The 19368-nt window shown below is 45.4% G+C and overlaps 2 pseudogenes; both read left to right on the forward strand.

Annotated features, from left to right (window-relative positions):
- LOC144706619 (pathogenesis-related protein PR-1 type-like) lies at positions 1 to 765 on the forward strand (annotated as a pseudogene).
- An 8847-nt stretch (positions 766 to 9612) lies between these two features.
- LOC144700614 (pathogenesis-related protein PR-1 type pseudogene) lies at positions 9613 to 10511 on the forward strand (annotated as a pseudogene).
- Positions 10512 to 19368: the final 8857 nt, after the last annotated feature.

The raw sequence follows: 19368 nt of genomic DNA on the forward strand, positions 1-19368 counted from the left end.
CCCACAAAACCATCAAAGAGCCTTTCTCCCCTTGAGTAGAGCTACATCGCAGCCAAGATCTAGCACACGCTTTAGACGCAAGGCCAGAAAATGGCGGCTCGACGTCTTCCCTTGCACTGGCCGCCTGCGTCCTTGCGTTTGCCGCTGCATGCTCGGTCAAGCGCAAAACGCCCCTCAGGACTACTTGGCTGCGCACACCGCGGCCCGAGCCGCCGTAGGGGTGGGTCCGATGGTGTGGGATGCACAGGTCGCGGCATACGCCCAGAGCTACGCCAACCAGAGGCGCGCCGACTGCAGGCTCGTCCATTCCACCGGAAGCAACTACGGGAGAACCTCTTCTGGGGATCGGGCAAGGTGGACGGCCAGAGAGGCAGTCCAGTCCTGGGTGAACGAGCGCAAGGACTACAATTACGCCACAAATACCTGCACACCGGGAAGAGTCTGCGGTCACTACACTCAGGTGGTCTGGCGTAACTCTGTGAGGCTCGGCTGCGCCCGCGTCAGGTGCAACAGCGGAGCCATACTTATCACCTGCAACTACAGTCCCCGGCAACTACGTCGGCCAACGACCTTACTAGGCGCGCCTACTTTGGGCTTCTTGCTTGTGTTGTACGCCGAATAATTGAGGGAACAGGCTCACCCTTCCAGGGTCCCACAATAAACGACGGGACAAGAAATTTAGACTAAATCTCCTGTCCCGAGCTCACCGTGTTGGGAAATTCATACTTTGTGTTGACCCAAATAGTGCATTTCAAACAATCGGTTTATCCGCGCGTTCAGGACTTTATCTTGTTCGGAGTAAAGTGGCTTCGACCACCGACGGGGTACCTTGGAACCTCAATCTACGCCCCGACGCCCGATAGAACAATAGTGCGGGGACGCGGAAGGGACGGTTTTTCGTCCCAGGATGAAAATATCGTCCCGTCCGCGAGGTCGGACGAAGACGGGGCAAAACTTCGTCATAGAGCGAAAGGAGGAGATGGTTTTCTGCACTTGGACGAAAAAAACGTCCCGTTCTGAGGCCTCGGATGATGGACGAAAAGATACGGACGAATATTTTGGTGCCTCCGCCGTCGGCACTTAATTTCTTCTCCCTCGTCTTTCTCTTCTCTCTCTGTTTCTTCCCTTTTCTCTCTCTTACAATCTCTCTCTCTGTTCTCCCTTTCTCTCTCTGTATCTCTTTTTTTATCTCTCTCATTTCTCAGATCTCTATCTATCAGCTAAACTCTCTATTGTCTCCCTCTCTCTCGTTTCTGGTCTCTCCTCTCTCTTAGCTCATATATCTCCCTTCTCTCTCTTTCTCGTTTCTTGGCTCTCCGTCTCTCTTGTACCTAGACTCTCTCTTATCCCTCTCTAGCTCGTCTCGCCTCTCCTTCTCTCAGTTCATCTCTTTCTCGTTTATCATCTTTCTTTCCTTGCTAAGCTCTCTCTGACCTCTCTCTATCTCATTTCTTGTGTCTCTCTCTGAGCTCATCTCTCTCTATATCGTTTGTCATATCGCTTTCCTTGCTATACTCTCTCTTACCTCTCTCTATCTCGTTTCTCGTCTCTCTCTCTCCCTCTCTCTCTCTCTCTCGTTTGTCATCTTTCTTTATCTGCTAAGCTCTCTCTTACATGTCGCTATCTCGTTTCTCGTCTCTCTCTCTTTCTCCTCCTCTCTATCTCTCTCTCGTTTGTCATCTTTCTTTATCTGCTAAGCTCTCTCTTACATCTCGCTCTCTCGCTTCCCTTCTCTCTCTCTCTCTCCCCCTCTCTCTCTCTCTCTCTCTTTTGTCATCTCTCTTTTCCTGCTATGCTCTCTCTCCCCTCTCTCTCTCTCGTTTCTCGTCTCTCTCTCTCTCTCTCTCTCTCTCTCTCTCTCTCTCTCTCTCTCTCTCTCTCTCTCTCTCTCTCTCTCTCTCTCATCTCTCTCTCTCTCCGTGCTAAGCTCTCTCTTACCTCTTTATATGTCGTTTCTCGTCTATCTCCTCCCAGCTCATCTCTCTCTCGTTTGTCATCTCTCTTTCCTTGCTAAGCTCTCTCTTACCTCTCTCTCTCGTTTCTAGTCTCTCTCTTTCAGCTCATCTCTCTCTCTCTCGTTCCTCATATTTTTGTTGCTAAGCTGTCTCTTACCTCTTTATATGTCGTTTCTCGTCTATCTCCCCCAGCTCATCTCTCTCTCGTTTGTCATCTCTCTTTCTTGCTAAGCTCTCTCTTACCTCTCTCTATCTCGTTTCTAGTCTCTCTCTTTCAGCTCATCTCTCTCTCTCTCGTTCCTCATATTTTTTTGTTGCTAAGCTGTCTCTTACCTCTTTATATGTCGTTTCTCGTCTCTCTCTCTCAGCTCACCTCTCTCTCTCTCTCCTTGCCAAACACTCTCTTCCATCTCTCTATCTCATTCCTCGTCGGGGAGCGGGCTTCGACGACGAGAACAGGATGAAAGGGCCGGCGGCGGTTGGCTGGAGGGTGCGGAGGAGGGAGAGGGTAGGAGACAACTCGGACAGGGCAGGGCACATGACTCCTAACGCGGAGGGTAAGATAAAGCAGGAGTCGCAGCCTCATGAACTATTTTTTCATCCCCGATGGGGGACGAACCAATTATAACTCGACGGGAAGAATCGATCTGACCCCGGACGTGGACGAAAATTATTCACCTTGGACGAATCCCCGGACGAGACGGTTCGGATGAAGCTGAAGTATACGGACGGGACAACCTTCATCCTGTCCCGGACAGTCCGGAACTATAGAGAGAACAGTCCAGGGCTCGCCAAACGAATGCACATATCCAATAAGCGCCGGAAATCACAAGATAAGCAATTATAATTATTCTGATACAAAAGTATATATGTTTTGAAATAGAAACCAATATTTATCAGATCCAAATTTTGAACCATTAAAATTATACAACAACCCCAAGCACTCGTCATATTAATGGATAGCTTCACTAGTGTTTTCTCACTAGTGTACCCATTGATCAAATCAATGGTAGGATGCCTTATGTGAATCATTACGGTTGCCAAATGATGATAAATTACATGTCTTATTAAAACAGTATGGAGGCATTTTATTGTGTTTCTCGTAATAAACAGATAAAGAGTTTTATTAAAACGATTTTGGTTACAGCAAGCCAAAAGGGTCACTTACTCTGCCCGCTTGAGAAAAATACGCAAAGCGTGCAAAGGATGGTTCCTTCCGTAGGAAGATATTGAAACTAGTAAATTATTTTAATGCAGGTGATCCAGGGTATTTCATCCGTCCAGAAGTCCAATCGTTTAGGATCCACAAATCCGAGGGCAAATAGAAGAATTTTCAGGCAATCAGCCCACAAATATAATCAAATTTATAATTTAAGATCAATAACATAAAAAATGATGACATGTGATTCATATGGTCAAAATTAACATCTATTCCAATCAAAGTGCTGGGCCAATTCTGGATATCAACCTCATACCGATTTCTCCTCCTTCCACTTATTTATCATTTCGTAGAAAGTTATGTCTCACAAATTTGCGTTCGTAAGTGAGACATGCACTTCCCAGTTCCAACAATCATAGAACTATGGACACTCAGGATATAATCTAAGTCATAATAGAGCAGAGGCTATCGCCACTCAGTAAATAAAGACTTTGCGGATGGATAAAATGTGAAATGCTATTCACATTGCATCAGGATTCTTTGATGTTGCTATTTCCTGCTCTCAGGATTTCATCGGGTGTGGTTCTCTTGATGCGCTAACGTCCATGGCATCGTTCGGGACTGGGTTAACAAAGCACAGTCGGAGTTAAAAGATATCAACATGCTCCAATAAAATTGTGTGGGAGACAACCCAATCACAGCCCTTTGGCTTCTTTCGGTACATCGAGATAGACAATATTCTTTAACACCCATGTGAGATGTATAAGCAAGTCTTCGAAGGCAGGCAATGAGAGAAGCGACTTATGATAGGATCCCAGTACAATGATCGGTAGTATTAAACAATGCTTTCTATCCATCGTTATTTACATGATATTCTTAAACGATGCCAAAATAATTGGATAGGCTAAATATATATTATCAAACTCCTACGACGAGTATCAGTGATCGCACTGCACTTAGCATGGGCGCGCTGAAAGTATTTGGTAACAGACTTTTCTAAGTGCTTGATACTTTGATTCCAAATCTTAATCAGGTTAGTTAATACATCGGTATTTTAGGGTGCCCGATGACATGCATTTGAATATCACAATGTTACGATCCAATAGCGATATGGAATCATACTTACGCGATGAGTACCAGTGATTTTACTGCAGGTAGCGCTGGGACCCTTAAAATAATTCATTAAACATATTTTGAATAGATCCACGGTTCTGGCAGTGCTCTCTTCATTGGTAAAGTTTGGTGATTGAGCTATCAATGCTTGGCCATTGTTGGCTGCAGGTGGATACGGGGCTTTGTCTTTCTCACGGGGAACATAAGAAATGCATCGTGTGCTTTGAGGTTGGCAACAATTTTGTCAAATTTCAAGTTCCCAATTGTTGGCGCTGAGTGTATGTTGGTTCGTGTTCACTCAGCAAGGTGAACGCGATATAAGCCTCATTTGGTAGTTGCGCTTGTGGGGGCCGTGAACACAATCGAATCCTGTCTCGTTGATTATGCCTCGTTGTTGTGCTGTGCGACACACTCTATAATTGTCCGTTGAGATAGTCCATGGAGCTGTCTGTATGTTATCAACCATTCCCTCAATGTAGGATTCTCGATTGTGTTTGCTTGATAATGTGCGGTTGAGATTGGCCGAAGAAACTCTTTAAATAACCCCATTCTATCATCACTGTTGAGAAGAGGTGACATTGCGATGTTCCTGTTGTGATAGTCGTCATTGTTGAGCTTCATTTGAGCAATAGGTCCAATAGAAGCTACCATAGGACGCGTTTCCCACGGCTGCCATACAGATCTTGCTACAGAAATCGAAGACCGACAAGAAGCAGCAGCATAAGATTTTCCTCCATTCCTCTTGACGCTTGCCGCGCACTGATACCGTGAAAGAGTAGGCATTACTGGCTAAAGAACACTAAGAAATAAGCGGAGAAGCAGAGAGAAACTGAGTGAGGGCCACGGGTGAATAGATTCCATTAACCACAAAATTTATCTAAAACAGTTCGGGATGTATACATAAACTAATATATATAGAAGACACAAAATCGTAGTTTCTATGACTTAATCATAGCCGTTTCATTCTTTCCTGTCTACATTTGATCCTCGTCATATAGATATAATCCTACCTCTGAACACGTGTTGTCTCCTGGCCACTAATTCTCATAGCAATACGTACTCAATTTTACCTGGCAACCATAGCGCTGCTAATGCTGGTATTGCGCCTGGCTACGTAATCCTCTTGGTCCTTTGATGCTGATATGGCGATTGATTGGGTGCCTAGTTGCCGCCCTTGTCACCCAAGCAGTCCGGATATGCTAGTCATGAGGTACCATTAATGGCCCTCCTCCACAGCCAAGTATCACAGCGTCCTCTCACACGGCTGCCTAGGGAACACTGGACTAGGTTAAACCAACAAAACCTTACAATAGCACACGCAAAAGCCATACGGTCATTGACACTGACCATTACTTGACATGCTCTGATGCGTTTGAGGTGTTTACTTTAAAGCGGCTTGGGTTGAGACCCGATGGAGTGCTGCAAATCCTTAATATGGTTCTGATCTCTGACCTGATTTTATTTTTCCAATGCATTCCTCGTCCAACCTTGAGAGTTTGTATTACCACTTCACTGCTATCAACTTTAGACAGTTACTCTCTCCCTCTCTCGCTCTCTCTCTGTTTTCTCTTCGTATCTCTCTCTATATCTCGGTCGTCGTCTCTCTCCGTTTTACACTCGTCTCTCTCTCTCCCTCTCTTTCTCGTAGATTCAGTGTTTATTTCATTATTTGAAGGGTCGTACCAATTCAAATTCGTGAGTGTAAATTCAGCGAGTAATCCAAGCAGTTAGCTCTTTTTATCCCTTTTATGGTATTTTAGTAACACGTTAATCATTATTCCAAGTCAATAAAGATGTCAATCTAACTTTTAGGTTATCTTGTGAATTTTATAGAATTTATTACTGGTTGGAATAGCTATCTTTAAATCAAATTGGCAGTTTCGAAAACAAAAATTAATTTTTCATAATGTGTGGATAAATTACGAGTCTTTTCGATTTTCTTGAATTTTATTCAATGTTTTCCGAATTTATTGCAGAAAAAATGAATTTTAAGACATGTTTAACGGGTCTTATCCAATTAATTTCGTTTTTCCTATGGTTTTACTTGGGAAAATATAGAGGAGAGAGAAGCGGAGGGGCATATCTATAAATAACATTCTGGGCGTCTCTCTCTCTCTCTTTCTCGGAGTTTCAACCCGCGTTTCTTTTCGTCTCTCCTTGTCTCTCTTTCTCCAAGCGTCTCTCTCTCTCTCGTACTCTCTCCTTCTCTCCGTCTTTCCCTCTCTTTCTCCTAGTCTCTCCTACCCTCTTTCGCTAAGTCTCTTTTCTCTCCGTCTTTCTCTTCGTCTCTCCTTCTCTCTCGCTGTCTCTTTTCCTCCCCGTCTTTCCCTTCGTCTGTCATTCTCTCTCCTTCTCGTCTCTCTTACTCTCTCTCGCTGAGTCTCTTTTTCTGTCCGTCTTTATGTTCGTCTCTCCTTCTCCCTCTTTCTCCTCTCTTCGTATAATACATGTTAGGATTATTCTTTTATATCATTCATACTTTTTAAAGAGCAGAAATCAAGTGTGTTCACAAGTCAGGTGTCCCCACGTATCATAAGTGGGAAAGGACAGCCTGTTAAGAACAAAACTCTCTCTTACTATCGTTCGCTGAGTCTCTTCTTCTCTCCATCTTTCCCTCCGTCTGTCCTTCTCCCTCTTTCTTCTGGTCTCTCTTACTCTCTCTTGCTGAGTCTCTTTTTCTCTCCGTCTTTCTCTTCGTCCCTCCTTCTCTCTCTTTCTTCTAGTCTCTCTTACTCTCTCTTGCTGAGTCTCTTTTTCTCTCCGTCTTTCTCTTCGTCCCTCCTTCTCTCTCTTTCTTCTAGTCTCTCTTACTCTCTCTCGCGGAGTCTCTTTTTCTCTCCGTCTTTCTCTTCGTCCCTCCTCTCTCTTTCTCCTAGTCTCTCTTACTTTCTCTCATGAGTCTCTCTTTCGCTCCGCCTTTCTCTTCGTCTCTACTTCTCTCTCTTTCTCCTAGTCTCTCTTACCCTCTCTGCTGAGTCTCTTTCTCTCTCTTTCTCCTAGTCTCTCTTTCTCTCCTCCTTTGAGTCCCTTTTCCTTTCCGTCTCCCCTTCTCTCTCTTTCCCCCAGTCTCTCTTACTCTCCTCGCTGAGTCTCTTTTCCTTTCCGTCTCTCTCTTCTCTCTCTTTATCCTAGTCTCTCTCTCTCTCTCCTGAGTCTCCGTCTTTCTCTTGGTTTCTACTTCTCTCTCTTTCTCTTAGTCGCCTCTCTTTCTCTCTCTCTCTCTCTCTCTCTCTCTGACTCTCTCTTTCTCTTGGTTTCTCTCTCTCTCTCTCTTTCTCTCTCTCTCGCTCTCTTTCTCTCTCTCTCTCTCTCTCTCTCTCTCTCTCTCTCGCTCTCTCTTTCTCTTTCTCTCGCTCTCTCTCTCTCGCTCTCTCTTTCTCTCTCTCTCGCTCTCTTTCTCTCTCTCTCTCTCTCTGTCGCTCCTTGAGTGTCAGTCTCTCTCTCTCTCTCTCTCGCTCTCGCTTGCTCTATATCTGTCTCTCGGTCTCTCTCCCGCGCGCTCAATGGCGCGACGGCAAGTTAAGACGGTAACTAGTTACGGCGGCTCAACCTGTTTAACCCAAAGGCAGGAGGAACTCAACCACATTCTTGCGTGTCGTTTTGCCGGCGAAGGTAAAGGTTGGGTCCAGAATCAAGAATTCAAGGGGCCATCCATGCTTATTCATCATCGCCTTTGAAAAATTACCGTCCGGCCAAAGTGTGCTTTGAACGTTTGGTTAAAGACTTCGCCGCGGAGTCGTAGGGTTCATAGATTTTCTGTCGCCCGCTACACCGCGTTTTTCAATCCCACAATGATCTTTGCGCCGCTTCTTCATGGATTGAGGCAATTTCGTCGGCTGAATAACGCCGCCGCATAATTCAGCTAAGAGGGCAGAAAGGATAACAACCGTTAGGCACGGGGGTTTTGTTGGTCGCACGAAATTAACAAGGATAAGTCGGCGTTAATAAATTCACAAGTAAAATCTGTGCATCGTGTCTCGATTTTTCCTAATACTTGGACGTCTAGTTTTGTTCGCGTCGCGACATGTAGAATTCTGAAATTCATGAGTATGTTTGCCTTATATATGTATTACAAGCTATGAACCTGGATCAATGAAGCGGACCAATGGAACACTACACTTAATTGTATTTAATAAGAAACTACACTTACCGTCTTGAAACGTCTATAAACTAGACTTCGCTTAATCTTTTTCAATATTTGAAACACCAAAGGATCTCTGCGATGCAGGTGGGATGACATACCAAACAAAGTCTAATCGCTCAATAAAAAAATACGACGTTGGTACGCTAAATCTGCTCTAACTGGATTTAGTCGACATCCCAAACATAATCTCCTTTCGATCTGAGACACTGTTCAACGTGCGTTTCCTCTAAGACCCGTGGAACACTAATTTCTGACGGTCCATTTAAACGGATAGGGAGATATACTCTTCGAACTCCGTCGGGGAGCCAGCTCTCTCGCGTTCTGAGCAAAAAACACAGGATCGTCAAGCGCATTGCATACTTCGCACGAACATCGTATCGCTGCCGAACCACCTTGGTCTATTACACAAAAAGGAACCAAGCGATGTGATTTACTGTCCTCTGGCATCATGCGAAGACGAACAAGTATGGCATCATGCTGATGAAATTTCAGAATTCTGCATGTCGCGACGCGAACAAAACTAGACGTGGAACAATCACACGGAACAATCACAATCAGAATTCTACATGGCCCGCTTTCCCTAGCCTACAGTCACGGCGGCTTCGGGCTCAGACCGCAAGAAATGTGGTTGTCACGCCCACGAACGTCCGGTAGCAGGCTGATTTGACGAAATCACAGAAAGCGAAGAGAATGTAACAAGAACTTTCCAGCAGTTACATCGGCGAGGCGGCGGGAACTTTCCTCCAGTCGTCCGTTGCTTCTTTGCTGAGGGAGCTCGAGGCTTCGTCCAAGCCGGCGTGGGGCCAGCCACACAGCTTCGTTATTAGTTTATTAGTTTCTTAAACACAACGAGCTGGTAAGAAAATCAGGGCATAATTTTGTTCATCACCTTGACAAACACAGAGGGTGCGTTCAGTGATTTGCGCCTCCCTTCACACGGGAAGATATCTGCGCTGCCCCTACATTCGCAGAAGACGCTCCTTTGATGAACGCGGGTGAGACGATTCTCTTGGTAGACTCAGCCCGCGAAACAATCCATCCAAAGGGCCGAGAGAATAAGTCAAATACTCCATACGACCTGGTCGCCAGTTCGAGTCGCCAGTTCTCACAAGTCGAAACAATCTTATCCTCACAAGTCGCCCGTTCGAGTTTTGGTTTCGTGGAATATCCGGTCGTTGAAAGCTTGGCCCCAGCCACTTGGCAATTAAAATACAAGTTTTCCGTATTGCAACACCACGCCCATGGCGATGAACAATCAATCTAAATGCTCCGCGGCGGCTAAGAACCAGTCTTGTCTTAGATATTAGCTATACTCCATACGACCTGGTCCGCGAGAACCTTGCCGCTCTGATCCAGTATAAAACATTCCCCTCCGGCGCCCACAAAACCATCAAAGAGCCTTTCTCCTTGAGTAGAGCTACATCGCAGCCAAGATCTAGCACACGCTTTAGACGCAAGGCCAGAAAATGGCGGCTCGACGTCTTCCCTTGCACTGGCCGCCTGCGTCCTTGCGTTTGCCGCTGCATGCTCGGTCAAGCGCAAAACACCCCTCAGGACTACTTGGCTGCGCACAACGCGGCCCGAGCCGCCGTAGGGGTGGGTCCGATGGTGTGGGATGCACAGGTCGCGGCATACGCCCAGAGCTACGCCAACCAGAGGCGCGCCGACTGCAGGCTCGTCCATTCCACCGGAAGCAACTACGGGAGAACCTCTTCTGGGGATCGGGCAAGTGGACGGCCAGAGAGGCAGTCCAGTCCTGGGTGAACGAGCGCAAGGACTACAATTACGCCACAAATACCTGCACACCGGGAAGAGTCTGCGGTCACTACACTCAGGTGGTCTGGCGTAACTCTGTGAGGCTCGGCTGCGCCCGCGTCAGGTGCAACAGCGGAGCCATACTTATCACCTGCAACTACAGTCCCCGGCAACTACGTCGGCCAACGACCTTACTAGGCGCGCCTACTTTGGGCTTCTTGCTTGTGTTGTACGCCGAATAATTGAGGGAACAGGCTCACCCTTCCAGGGTCCCACAATAAACGACGGGACAAGAAATTTAGACTAAATCTCCTGTCCCGAGCTCACCGTGTTGGGAAATTCATACTTTGTGTTGACCCAAATAGTGCATTTCAAACAATCGGTTTATCCGCGCGTTCAGGACTTTATCTTGTTCGGAGTAAAGTGGCTTCGACCACCGACGGGGTACCTTGGAACCTCAATCTACGCCCCGACGCCCGATAGAACAATAGTGCGGGGACGCGGAAGGACGGTTTTTCGTCCCAGGATGAAAATATCGTCCCGTCCGCGAGGTCGGACGAAGACGGGGCAAAAACTTCGTCATAGAGCGAAAGGAGGAGATGGTTTTTCTGCACTTGGACGAAAAAAACGTCCCGTTCTGAGGCCTCGGATGATGGACGAAAAGATACGGACGAATATTTTGGTGCCTCCGCCGTCGGCACTTAATTTCTTCTCCCTCGTCTTTCTCTTCTCTCTCTGTTTCTTCCTTTCTCTCTCTTACAATCTCTCTCTCTGTTCTCCTTTCTCTCTCTGTATCTCTTTTTTATCTCTCTCATTTCTCATATCTCTATCTATCAGCTAAACTCTCTATTGTCTCCCTCTATCTCGTTTCTGGTCTCTCCTCTCTCTTAGCTCATCTATCTCCCTTCTCTCTCTTTCTCGTTTCTTGGCTCTCCGTCTCTCTTGTACCTAGACTCTCTCTTATCCCTCTCTAGCTCGTCTCGCCTCTCCTTCTCTCAGTTCATCTCTTTCTCGTTTATCATCTTTCTTTCCTTGCTAAGCTCTCTCTGACCTCTCTCTATCTCATTTCTTGTGTCTCTCTCTGAGCTCATCTCTCTCTATATCGTTTGTCATATCGCTTTCCTTGCTATACTCTCTCTTACCTCTCTCTATCTCGTTTCTCGTCTCTCTCTCTCCCTCTCTCTCTCTCTCTCGTTTGTCATCTTTCTTTATCTGCTAAGCTCTCTCTTACATGTCGCTATCTCGTTTCTCGTCTCTCTCTCTATGAGCTCATCTCTATCTCTCTCTCTCGTTTGTCATCTTTCTTTATCTGCTAAGCTCTCTCTTACATCTCGCTATCTCGTTTCTCGTCTCTCTCTCTATAAGCTCATCTCTATCTCTCTCTCTCGTTTGTCATCTCTCTTTTCCTGCAGAAGCTCTCTCTTACCTCTCTCTATCTCGTTTCTCGTCTCTCTCTCTCCCTCTCTCTCTCTCTCTCTCTCTCTCTCTCTCTCTCTCTCTCTCTCTCTCTCTCTCTCTCTCTCTCTCTCTCTTTCTCAGCGCGTCTATCTCTCTCATTTGTCATCTCTCTTTCCGTGCTAAGCTCTCTCTTACCTCTTTATATGTCGTTTCTCGTCTATCTCCTCCCAGCTCATCTCTCTCTCGTTTGTCATCTCTCTTTCCTTGCTAAGCTCTCTCTTACCTCTCTCTATCTCGTTTCCAGTCTCTCTCTTTCACCGCGTCTCTCTCTCTCTCTCGTTCCTCATTTTTTTTTGTTGCTCAGCTGTCTCTTACCTCTTTATATGTCGTTTCTCGTCTCTCTCTCTCTCAGCTCAGCTCACCTCTCTCTCTCTCTCTCCTTGCCAAACACTCTCTTCCATCTCTCTATCTCATTCCTCGTCGGGGAGCGGGCTTCGACGACGAGAACGGGATGAAAGGGCCGGCGGCGGTTGGCTGGAGGGTGCGGAGGAGGAGAGGGGTAGGGAGACAACTCGGACAGGGCAGGGCACATGACTCCTAACGCGGAGGGTAAGATAAAGCAGGAGTCGCAGCCTCATGAACTATTTTTTCATCCCCGATGGGGGACGAACCAATTATAACTCGACGGGAAGAATCGATCTGACCCCGGACGTGGACGAAAATTATTCACCTTGGACGAATCCCCGGACGAGACGGTTCGGATGAAGCTGAAGTATACGGACGGGACAACCTTCATCCTGTCCCGGACAGTCCGGAACTATAGAGAGAACAGTCCAGGGCTCGCCAAACGAATGCACATATCCAATAAGCGCCGGAAATCACAAGATAAGCAATTATAATTATTCTGATACAAAAGTATATATGTTTTGAAATAGAAACCAATATTTATCAGATCCAAATTTTGAACCATTAAAATTATACAACAACCCCAAGCACTCGTCATATTAATGGATAGCTTCACTAGTGTTTTCTCACTAGTGTACCCATTGATCAAATCAATGGTAGGATGCCTTATGTGAATCATTACGGTTGCCAAATGATGATAAATTACATGTCTTATTAAAACAGTATGGAGGCATTTTATTGTGTTTCTCGTAATAAACAGATAAAGAGTTTTATTAAAACGATTTTGGTTACAACAAGCCAAAAGGGACACTTACTCTGCCCGCTTGAGAAAAATACGCAAACGCGTGCAAAGGATGGTTCCTTCCGTAGGAAGATATTGAAACTAGTAAATTATTTTAATGCAGGTGATCCAGGGTATTTCATCCGTCCAGAAGTCCAATCGTTTAGGATCCACAAATCCGAGGGCAAATAGAAGAATTTTCAGGCAATCAGCCCACAAATATAATCAAATTTATAATTTAAGATCAATAACATAAAAAATGATGACATGTGATTCATATGGTCAAAATTAACATCTATTCCAATCAAAAGTGCTGGGCCAATTCTGGATATCAACCTCATACCGATTTCTCCTCCTTCCACTTATTTATCATTTCGTAGAAAGTTATGTCTCACAAATTTGCGTTCGTAAGTGAGACATGCACTTCCCAGTTCCAACAATCATAGAACTATGGACACTCAGGATATAATCTAAGTCATAATAGAGCAGAGGCTATCGCCACTCAGTAAATAAAGACTTTGGGACGGATAAAATGTGAAATGCTATTCACATTGCATCAGGATTCTTTGATGTTGCTATTTCCTGCTCTCAGGATTTCATCGGGGGTGTGGTTCTCTTGATGCGCACAACGTCCATGGCATCGTTCGGGACTGGGTTAACAAAGCACAGTCGGAGTTAAAAGATATCAACATGCTCCAATAAAATTGTGTGGGAGACAACCCAATCACAGCCCTTTGGCTTCTTTCGGTACATCGAGATAGACAATATTCTTTAACACCCATGTGAGATGTATAAGCAAGTCTTCGAAGGCAGGCAATGAGAGAAGCGACTTATGATAGGATCCCAGTACAATGATCGGTAGTATTAAACAATGCTTTCTATCCATCGTTATTTACATGATATTCTTAAACGATGCCAAAATAATTGGATAGGCTAAATATATATTATCAAACTCCTACGACGAGTATCAGTGATCGCACTGCACTTAGCATGGGCGCGCTGAAAGTATTTCGGTAACAGACTTTTCTAAGTGCTTCGATACTTTGATTCCGAAATCTTAATCAGGTTAGTTAATACATCGGTATTTTAGGGGTGCCCGATGACATGCATTTGAATATCACAATGTTACGATCCAATAGCGATATGGAATCATACTTACGCGATGAGTACCAGTGATTTTACTGCAGGTAGCGCTGGGACCCTTAAAATAATTCATTAAACATATTTTGAATAGATCCACGGTTCTGGCAGTGCTCTCTTCATTGGTAAAGTTTGGTGATTGAGCTATCAATGCTTGGCCATTGTTGGCTGCAGGTGGATACGGGGCTTTGTCTTTCTCACGGGGAACATAAGAAATGCATCGTGTGCTTTGAGGTTGGCAACAATTTTGTCAAATTTCAAGTTCCCAATTGTTGGCGCTGAGTGTATGTTGGTTCGTGTTCACTCAGCAAGGTGAACGCGATATAAGCCTCATTTGGTAGTTGCGCGCTTGTGGGGGCCGTGAACACAATCGAATCCTGTCTCGTTGATTATGCCTCGTTGTTGTGCTGTGCGACACACTCTATAATTGTCCGTTGAGATAGTCCATGGAGCTGTCTGTATGTTATCAACCATTCCCTCAATGTAGGATTCTCGATTGTGTTTGCTTGATAATGTGCGGTTGAGATTGGCCGAAGAAACTCTTTAAATAACCCCATTCTATCATCACTGTTGAGAAGAGGTGACATTGCGATGTTCCTGTTGTGATAGTCGTCATTGTTGAGCTTCATTTGAGCAATAGGTCCAATAGAAGCTACCATAGGGACGTTTCCCACGGCTGCCATACAGATCTTGCTACAGAAATCGAAAGACCGACAAGAAGCAGCAGCATAAGATTTTCCTCCATTCCTCTTGACGCTTGCCGCGGCACTGATACCGTGAAAGAGTAGGCATTACTGGCTAAAGAACACTAAGAAATAAGCGGAGAAGCAGAGAGAAACTGAGTGAGGGCCACGGAGTGAATAGATTCCATTAACCCACAAAATTTATCTAAAACAGTTCGGGATGTATACATAAACTAATATATATAGAAGACACAAAATACGTAGTTTCTATGACTTAATCATAGCCGTTTCATTCTTTCCTGTCTACATTTGATCCTCGTCATATAGATATAATCCTACCTCTGAACACGTGTTGTCTCCTGGCCACTAATTCTCATAGCAAATCGTACTCAATTTTACCTGGCAACCATAGCGCTGCTAATGCTGGTATTGCGCCTGGCTACGTAATCCTCTTGGTCCTTTGATGCTGATATGGCGATTGATTGGGTGCCTAGTTGCCGCCCCCCTTGTCACCCAAGCAGTCCGGATATGCTAGTCATGAGGTACCATTAATGGCCCTCCCTCCACAGCCAAGTATCACAGCGTCCTCTCACACGGCTGCCTAGGGGAACACTGGACTAGGTTAAACCAACAAAACCTTACAATAGCACACGCAAAAGCCATACGGTCATTGACACTGACCATTACTTCGACATGCTCTGATGCGTTTGAGGTGTTTACTTTAAGGCGGCTTCGGGTTGAGACCCGATGGAGTGCTGCAAATCCTTAATATGGTTCTGATCTCTGACCTGATTTTATTTTTCCAATGCATTCCTCGTCCAACCTTGAGAGTTTGTATTACCACTTCACTGCTATCAACTTTAGACAGTTACTCTCTCCCTCTCTCGCTCTCTCTCTGTTTTTCTCTTCGTATCTCTCTCTATATCTCGGTCGTCGTCTCTCTCCGTTTTACACTCCGTCTCTCTCTCTCCCTCTCTTTCTCGTAGATTCAGTGTTTATTTCATTATTTGAAGGGTCGTACCAATTCAAATTCGGCGAGTGTAAATTCAGCGAGTAATCCAAGCAGTTAGCTCTTTTTTATCCCTTTTATGGTATTTTAGTAACACGTTAATCATTATTCCAAGTCAATAAAGATGTCAATCTAACTTTTAGGTTATCTTGTGAATTTTATAGAATTTATTACTGGTTGGAATAGCTATCTTTAAATCAAATTGGCAGTTTAAAAAAAAATTAATTTTTCATAATGTGTGGATAAATTACGAGTCTTTTCGATTTTTCTTGAATTTTATTCAATGTTTTCCGAATTTATTGCAAGAAAAATGAATTTTAAGAAATGTTTAAAGGTCTTATCCAATTAATTTCGTTTTTCCTATGGTTTTACTTGGGAAAATATAGAGGAGAGAAGCGGAGGGGCATATCTATAAATAACATTCTGGGCGTCTCTCTCTCTCTCTTTCTCGGAGTTTCAACCCGCGTTTCTTTTCGTCTCTCCTTGTCTCTCTTTCTCCAAGCGTCTCTCTCTCTCTCGTACTCTCTCCTTCTCTCCGTCTTTCCCTCTCTTTCTCCTAGTCTCTCCTACCCTCTTTCGCTAAGTCTCTTTTTCTCTCCGTCTTTCTCTTCGTCTCTCCTTCTCTCTCGCTGTCTCTTTTCCTCCCCGTCTTTCCCTTCGTCTGTCATTCTCTCTCCTTCTCGTCTCTCTTACTCTCTCTCGCTGAGTCTCTTTTTCTGTCCGTCTTTATGTTCGTCTCTCCTTCTCCCTCTTTCTCCTCTCTTAAAAAAACACTTGTTAGGATTATTATTATATATAATTCATAATTTTTAAAGAACAGAAATCAAGTGTGTTCACAAGTCAGGTGTCCCCACGTATCATAAGTGGGAAAGGACAGCCTGTTAAGAACAAAACTCTCTCTTACTATCGTTCGCTGAGTCTCTTCTTCTCTCCATCTTTCCCTCCGTCTGTCCTTCTCCCTCTTTCTTCTGGTCTCTCTTACTCTCTCTTGCTGAGTCTCTTTTTCTCTCCGTCTTTCTCTTCGTCCCTCCTTCTCTCTCTTTCTTCTATTCTCTCTTACTCTCTCATGGAGTCTCTTTTTCTCTCCGTCTTTCTCTTCGTCCCTCCTCTCTCTCTTTCTCCTCGTCTCTCTTCCTTTCTCTCGCCGAGTCTCTCTTTCGCTCCGCCTTTCTCTTCGTCTCTACTTCTCTCTCTTTCTCCTAGTCTCTCTTACCCTCTCTGCTGAGTCTCTTTCTCTCTCTTTCTCCTAGTCTCTCTTTCTCTCCCTCGCTGAGTCCCTTTTCCTTTCCCTCTCCCCTTCTCTCTCTTTCTCCCAGTCTCTCTTTCTCTCCCTCCCTGAGTCTCTTTTCCTTTCCGTCTCCCTTTCTCTCTCTTTGGCCTAGTCTCTCTTACTCTGTCTCCCTGAGTCTCTTTTTCTCTCTGTCTCTCTCTTTCTCTCTCTTTATCCTAGTCTCTCTCTCCGTCGCTCGCCGAGTCTCCGTCTTTCTCTTGGTTTCTACTTCTCTCTCTTTCTCTTAGTCGCCCTCTCTTTCTCTCTCTCTCGCTCTCTCTTTCTCTCTCTCTCGCTCTCTCTTTCTCTTTCTCTCGCTCTCTCTCTCTCGCTCTCTCTTTCTCTCTCTCTCGCTCTCTTTCTCTCTTTCTCTCTCTCTCTGTCGCTCGCTTGAGTGTCAGTCTCTCTCTCTCTCTCTCTCGCTCTCGCTTGCTCTATATCTGTCTCTCGGTCTCTCTCCCGCGCGCTCAATGGCGCGACGGCAAGTTAAGACGGTAACTAGTTACGGCGGCTCAACCTGTTTAACCCAAAGGCAGGAGGAACTCAACCACATTCTTGCGTGTCGTTTTGCCGGCGAAGGTAAAGGTTGGGTCCAAGAATCAAGAATTCAAGGGGCCATCCATGCTTATTCATCATCGCCTTTGAAAAATTACCGTCCGGCCAAAGTGTGCTTTGAACGTTTGGTTAAAGACTTCGCCGCGGAGTCGTAGGGTTCATAGATTTTCTGTCGCCCGCTACACCGCGTTTTTCAATCCCACAATGATCTTTGCGCCGCTTCTTCATGGATTGAGGCAATTTCGTCGGCTGAATAACGCCGCCGCATAATTCAGCTAAGAGGGCAGAAAGGATAACAACCGTTAGGCACGGGGGTTTTGTTGGTCGCACGAAATTAACAAGGATAAGTCGGCGTTAATAAATTCACAAGTAAAATCTGTGCATCGTGTCTCGATTTTTCCTAATACTTGGACGTCTAGTTTTGTTCGCGTCGCGACATGTAGAATTCTGAAATTCATCAGCATGTTTCCCTTATATATGTATTACAAGCTATGAACCTGGATCAATGAAGCGGACCAATGGAACACTACACTTAATTGTATTTAATAAGAAACTACACTTACCGTCTTGAAACGTCTATAAACTAGACTTCGCTTAATCTTTTCAATATTTGAAACACCAAAGGATCTCTGCGATGCAGGTGGGATGACATACCAAACAAAGTCTAATCGCTCAATAAAAAAATACGACGTTGGTACGCTAAATCTGCTCTAACTGGATTTAGTCGACATCCCAAACATAATCTCCTTTCGATCTGAGACACTGTTCAACGTGCGTTTCCTCTAAGACCCGTGGAACACTAATTTCTGACGGTCCATTTAAACGGATAGGGAGATATACTCTTCGAACTCCGTCGGGGAGCCAGCTCTCTCGCGTTCTGAGCAAAAAACAGGATCGTCAAGCGCATTGCATACTTCGCACGAACATCGTATCGCTGCCGAACCACCTTGGTCTATTACACAAAAAGGAACCAAGCGATGTGATTTACTGTCCTCTGGCATCATGCGAAGACGAACAAGTATGGCATCATGCTGATGAAATTTCAGAATTCTGCATGTCGCGACGCGAACAAAACTAGACGTGGAACAATCACACGGAACAATCACAATCAGAATTCTACATGGCCCGCTTTCCTAGCCTCCAGTCACGGCGGCCTCGGGCTCAGACCGCAAGAAATGTGGTTGTCACGCCCACGAACGTCCGGTAGCAGGCTGATTTGACGAAATCACAGAAAGCGAAGAGAATGTAACAAGAACTTTCCAGCAGTTACATCGGCGAGGCGGCGGGAACTTTCCTCCAGTCGTCCGTTGCTTCTTTGCTGAGGGAGCTCGAGGCTTCGTCCAAGCCGGCGTGGGGCCAGCCACACAGCTTCGTTATTAGTTTATTAGTTTCTTAAACACAACGAGCTGGTAAGAAAATCGGGGGCATAATTTTGTTCATCACCTTGACAAACACAGAGGTGCGTTCAGTGATTTGCGCCTCCTTCACACGGGAAAGATATCTGCGCTGCCCTACATTCGCAGAAGACGCTCCTTTGATGAACGCGGGTGAGACGATTCTCTTGGTAGACTCAGCCCGCGAAACAATCCATCCAAAGGGCCGAGAGAATAAGTCAAATACTCCATACGACCTGGTCGCCAGTTCGAGTCGCCAGTTCTCACAAGTCGAAACAATCTTATCCTCACAAGTCGCCCGTTCGAGTTTTGGTTTCGTGGAATATCCGGTCGTTGAAAGCTTGGCCCCAGCCACTTGGCAATTAAAATACAAGTTTTCCGTATTGCAACACCACGCCCATGGCGATGAACAATCAATCTAAATGCTCCGCGGCGGCTAAGAACCAGTCTTGTCTTAGATATTAGCTATACTCCATACGACCTGGTCCGCGAGAACCTTGCCGCTCTGATCCAGTATAAAACATTCCTCCGGCGCCCACAAAACCATCAAAGAGCCTTTCTCCTTGAGTAGAGCTACATCGCAGCCAAGATCTAGCACACGCTTTAG

Source organism: Wolffia australiana, chromosome 1 (assembly GCF_029677425.1).
Source record: "Wolffia australiana isolate 7733 chromosome 1, ASM2967742v1".
In the NCBI taxonomy this organism is placed as follows: Eukaryota; Viridiplantae; Streptophyta; class Magnoliopsida; order Alismatales; family Araceae; genus Wolffia; species Wolffia australiana.